The sequence below is a fragment of the Passer domesticus genome, chromosome 6 (assembly GCF_036417665.1).
Source record: "Passer domesticus isolate bPasDom1 chromosome 6, bPasDom1.hap1, whole genome shotgun sequence".
Lineage (NCBI taxonomy): Eukaryota > Metazoa > Chordata > Aves > Passeriformes > Passeridae > Passer > Passer domesticus.
Window position 1 is genome coordinate 70,382,343 of NC_087479.1, and position 5,463 is coordinate 70,387,805.

The following is a 5,463-nucleotide window of genomic DNA, read 5'->3' on the forward strand; positions in this document are numbered from 1 at the left end:
CCGTGGGGAGAGTGAGCCCGTGCTGTGCTGCACTGCTGAGCTGGCAGCACGGTGGATACGGGCAGGACGTTCTCTGTTTCCCCCAGAGCTGGGGCCTGCAGGCACCTTGCCGGCCCTTGGCACAGGCTGTGCCAGCCAACAAAGCCCAGCAGGCCGGGAGGAGAGCCCGGGGGCAGCGCAACTGCTTGGGCAGTGGCTGCTGCCAGGGACAGGGGCCAAAGCCATCCCTGAGCAGCCACTGCCAGCCCTGGCCCTCCCTGCCCCGTGACAGCTCCCCCAGCCCCAGGGGACAGGCTCAGGCCCTGTCAGGACCCAGCGCAGCCCCTGCCCAGTCGGGAGCCAGGGCTGGCTCTGGCCCTGGGCTGGCGGCAGGGCTCCCGCTCGGGGCTGCTCCTGTGCCTTGGGCCTCTGGGCACTCAGGGCCAGCTCCGCAGCGGCTGCAGCGCCAGGGACGTTGCTGCACCAGTCCCGTTTCCCCGCGGCTCTGAACCAGCTCCAGAGGCCTGGAAGCCGAGGCACCTCCAGCTTTGGCTGCTGCCGGGCCGGGCAAGGGCAGGCCCTGGGGGAAGAGCTGCTGCCACACAGCCCCGGCCAGGGCTGAGCCCGGCACAGCAATTACCTGCTGTGCCTGTGCCCGTGTCTGCCATCGCCTTCCTCCCTGCAGCAGGGGCTGCCAATGAGCCCCTGCTTCCTTGGGGAAACACCTCCTTCAGCCCTGCCTTTTGGTCCATCACTTGAGAAACAAAAAAGGACAGTTGGATCAGATGGAACCATTCCCCATTCCTTTGCTGGCATCTTCAAGGCAGCATGCTTATCAAAAATTGGGAAAAGATTTACAAAGTATCTGGGCTTTTGTGTCTGGGCCAGGGCCCTCCCTTCCCCAGACAGCTGCCAGTGCTGAGCAGAAATCATGAGGGGATCGTGCAGGGCAAGAGGACACACGTGCATGGTTCTGTGCTGGCACCTGCAGCGCTGCCTCTGTGGCCAAGCTTTGGGCTCTTGAGCTGGCAACTCTTCCAGGGGAAAGGCCTTGACCTACCCTCAGCATCTCCCAGAGGCTCAGTCCTGGACGTGGGTTGGGAAGCCAGATCACTTTCACCAACCGGGTTAGCTGCAAAGAACGGCAGGACAGAAGAGCTGCTGTGACCCTGCTGAAGATTCTCCTTCAGGCCTGAGTGGCAGTGAGGGCACTTGGGTGACTGGTGCCCTCCAAAGCACTCCCTCAGCTCTGCCTCCCACTCAGGAGCAGGGGGACCTCGTGCCTGCAGTGGCCCCACACTGGGATGGAAGGGGCCCCTTGGGGGGCTGTGTGGGCAGAAAGGACTCCCTGGAGCTGCCAGCAGCTCTAAACCCAGACCTGGGCAGGGCCAGGGCTTGGCAGTGGCAGCAAGAGCAGCTCAGGCTCCCTGGGGTCGGTAAAGGAGCTGCCAAAGGCTCAGCCCCGGGGCACAGCCCTGGGCCCGGCCCCTTCCCTCTCTGCTCTTCTCCCTGGCTGCACAGAGCACATGGAAGGACACACTGGCATTGCACACGGGAGGAAGATGGACACATAAATGCTCCTTCCTCCCACTGCCAGCAATCCTGTGGGATCACTGTAGGGTACAAGAGTAGAAATTTGGAGGCTAGGATTTCCACAATCCAAAAACTTCAGAGGATCTCAAGGGAAATGACAGAGGAATATTACTCTGGACAATGATTACACTTGGACAATGATTGCTCTGTTAGCAAAGTGTTGCTGAAAACCTACCATCACCAAGCTCCAACATCCTTAAACTGTGCTTTAACAGTGTTTCCCAGTGATGGAAGTCACGTTCCCAATCTAGAAAGGAGCACAGATGGGAACTGTTCCATGCTGTGCTGGGATCCCCTTGTATAGGGAACCGAGCACTGCAAGGGGGTCAGGTAATGCTGTGTGCCTGCACTGCCAAGCAGCAGAGAGGGCAGCTGAAGCCTCAGCAGGGCTCAGGCCCAGAGGCACAGCAATTACCTCCTGGGCCTGTGCCTGGCATCGCCTCCCTTCCTGCAGCAGAGGCTACCATGGAGCCACTGCTTCCTCTGGGAAACTCAGCCTGCAGCACAGGCTTTCCTTCCATGTCTGCAGAAAGGAAAAAGGACAGGTGAATTAGGTGGGGTTGTTTCCCAATGGGAATGTGGCATCCTCAGGAGGCAATGCTTGTCTAAGTAATGGATAAGATTAAGGAGAAAGACCAGGGCCCTGCCTCCTCCAAAGAGCTGCCCCTCCAGATGCGCTCACAGACTGGGAAAGTGCAGGGGATCTCAGGGTGGGCCATGGTGCAGTTTGGGCTCCCTGGCAGCTGATGCCAAATGCCTTCCTGCAGAGGCTGGGCAGAAGCTGCAGCCAGGCCAGACTGGGAAACAGCCCTGCAGCGCGTCAAAGCAGCAGCAGCAGCATGGGGCAGCGAGGCTGCCATGGATCCCTTCCCGCTGTGCCGGGCATGGCGTGTCCAGATGTGCAGCCAAAGCCCCTGGCTGCTGAGTCCCAGGGGAAGCATGAGGGAAATGCACCCACCACGTTGTCTCTCCAGGTCACTCCAGATCCTGTCCATCTGTTTGGATGCCTCCAGGGACTTGCTGTCTCCTCTAGGTTTGTTCCTCCCTCTCGGAGGACCTTAACAAAAGCATTTGCATTTCAGGTGAATGGATCCCACAGAACCAGGGCTCAGCCTGTGGGGTCAGCAGGCACACACTACTCACCCCTGCCATGGGAGCGGGGCTTGTGTGCAGCAACCAGGAAAGGAGCCTGAAAAGTCTTTCCTGCAGACACACCTGTAATTCAACAGCCACAGAAGCTCCTGTCACCTGCTTCCTGCCAGGTTTTCAATGATTATTCTTTTAGCAACATTGACAACATACCTGCTGGAGGGTTAAGACCCTGGAAATCTTCATTAAGCCAAACTGCTGAAGAAGCCTTCCTAGTATGCTCATCTAGAGGGGAGCACAGATCTGATCAGACCCATTTCCATGGTGTGCTGGGATTCCCCTCTCCCTTAGAGAACTGGGCACTGTAAGGGGGTCGGGTAAGGCCTTGGCTGCCAGATGTCAGTGGACAAGGCCAAAGCTGCACAGGGGCCTGGGGAGCTCTGGACTGGCTCTGGTCACTCTCCACCCTCGTTGCAGGCCCTGTGCAACATTCCTGGAGTGGTGGCTGGAGGAGCCCAGGGACCATGGGGGCTCTCTCCCTCCCACAGGGGAAACCCTCCCCAAAGCCCTGGGCAAAACCATCCCCAGCACTTCCCAGGGAGCAGGGAGCGCTGTCCCGGGAAAGGGCAGCCAGGCTGCCGGCTCACCTGCTCGCCACACTTGCAGTGGAGCAGCCTGGGCAGCCCTGGTAGACAGGGCTACGGCCAGGACGAGCAGAGGCGCAGAGCAAGGGCCATGGTGCCTTGCCCTCTGCCAGTCCCACAGCTCTTGCTGCCACCACTGTCCTGACACCGCTGTGCCAACGTCAGCACCGCTGCTGCCACCGCCGCTGCTGCCGCAACAGTTGTGCTCAAGGACTGACTGCTGGCTCCTTGTGCTGCTGTGCAACCGCGGGGCTCTGGCACCTCTGTGATTTCAGAGCCTTCTGTGACCTCATGGCCAGGGTGGAATTGTTTTTGGAGCTGGATCTGCCTTCTTCGGAAGGGAGCTCATCCTGCCCAGCTGCTCTGCCCAAGGGCTGTGACACAGTCCCAGCTCAGCTGATCTCACAGGCTGGGGCATGAAGAGATGCAGAGCAGCTCTGCCGAGAAGGACTTGGTGTTGCAGCTAGATGAGAGGCTGGACATGAGGCAGCCATGTGCATTCAAAGGAGAGTGCCCAGCAGGTTGAAGGAGGTGATTCCACCTCTCTGCTCTGGTGAGACCCCACCTGGAGTACTGTGGAAGAGGTTTTACAGTGGCCTCTGTGAGACATCGAGAAGTTTGATAACAAGATCCATGTTTACCCCTGGAAGAATTTCCTACCAATGTTTTTGACATGAAAACCAAGAAAGAAAGATAAATAAGAGAAACCTGCAACTCCCTATTCCAATGAGCATTTTGCTTGTCTCTCGTGACCAATGAATAAAGTGTAAACTTAAGAGCTTTGTAAGAATGGAGAAAAAGCATGCAGGCTAGAATTAAAACAGGGTTTGAAGCCTTCTGGAAATGGAGTGTGTTGCTTTGTAGTGTCTCAGTCTCTCCCACGACAGAGTACTGCATCCAGCTCTGGGTCCCCAAGACAGGAAGGACATGGACCTGTTGAATCAAGTCCACAGGAGGGACAAAATGCTCTGAGGGCTGGAGCCCTTCTGCTTTGGAGACAGGCTGGGAGAGCTGGCAGTGTTCAGCCTGGAAGAGAGAAGACTCCAGGGACACCTGATTGCTGCCTTTCAGGGCCTTATGGGGGCTTGTAAAGAGATGGGACAGAATTTTTAGTAAAGTCTTTTGTGACAAGACCGAGGGTCTTTTAAACTAAAAGATGGTCAATTCAGACTAGATGAAAGAAACACATTTTTTACACTGTTTGTTATGAAACCCTGGCACAGGTTACCCATAGAGGTGGACATCCATCCCTGCAGACATTCAAGCTCCTACTCTGAGCAACCTGACCTAGTTCAATGTGTCCCTGCTCATTGCAGGCCATTGGGACTAGATGGCCTTTAAATGTCCCTTCCAAGCCAAGCCATTCTGTGCTCCTGTGCACCATCAAAGCAGTGCTGCATTAGTGCTGGGCTGATTGTGCTGGCACCTGTATTTTGGTACTTGTGCCATTTAGCAATTGGCCACAAGAGGATTGATGGGCTGGACAGTGAAGTCTGCAAATAACACACAGTGTGCTCAAGGAGAAAAAGGAGAGCAACACGGCTTCCAGTTCAGATAAATGCCAGCATTTTGCTGCCCATTCCTGGTTAGAGAAATAAAGGAATGTCCTGAAGATCCCTTCATGTGGGTGCATTATTGGCCATATCAGTACTTGTGTTCTGTAAAACAGGTAAGTTGTTACAGCTTCTTGCCCCATTTATCCCTGGATAAACCCCAAATACTGCATTGCTCCTTGTCTACTTTCTTCCAAGTCAAGGCAAATTTTGTTCATTACTGAGTGGGACATAGTCATCTGTTCACAAGCAAATTCCTCTTGCCACTCACACAACGGCAAGACTGCTTTGTTGATTTGCTCTAATTGGACTGTAATTAAGGCTACCTCTCACTAGAATTAAAGCTGATGCATTGGGAGGCAAAGTGTTGAGTCATTTCTCCCGGAATCTGGCACTGTAGAGAGTTTTTTCTGTAAGTAAATGACATCTGAAGACAGGTGTAGTCTACCATACTTCTGGCATACTAGAAGTGAGAAAAAACCCTTTGAATCAGGATTTTATCCTTTCTTCTTTCTCCTCCTCCTCCTAGGAATTTTAATCTCTGAGGTCTAAGCTCTTCAGCTGCCTCACAAACATTGTTTTAATTCAGGCAGGCATCCATGCAT

At 55.1% G+C, this 5,463-nt stretch overlaps 2 long non-coding RNA genes across 3 annotated transcripts; both read right to left on the reverse strand.

Moving 5' to 3' along the window:
• Positions 1-619: 619 nt before the first annotated feature.
• LOC135302218 (uncharacterized) lies at positions 620-1,821 on the reverse strand. Its single transcript, XR_010363915.1, has 3 exons — positions 1,748-1,821; positions 1,040-1,111; positions 620-733 (listed from the first exon to the last, which is right to left on the reverse strand). It is a non-coding gene; the product is annotated as an uncharacterized LOC135302218 (long non-coding RNA).
• Positions 1,822-2,492: 671 nt separating this feature from the next.
• LOC135302219 (uncharacterized) lies at positions 2,493-3,364 on the reverse strand. Of its 2 annotated transcripts, XR_010363918.1 has the most exons (4): positions 3,309-3,364; positions 2,875-2,946; positions 2,716-2,787; positions 2,493-2,629 (listed from the first exon to the last, which is right to left on the reverse strand). It is a non-coding gene; the product is annotated as an uncharacterized LOC135302219 (long non-coding RNA). The 2 variants fall into 2 exon arrangements; XR_010363916.1 differs by lacking the exon at positions 3,309-3,364 and having other exon boundaries at positions 2,875-3,038.
• Between the last annotated feature and the right edge of the window lie 2,099 nt (positions 3,365-5,463).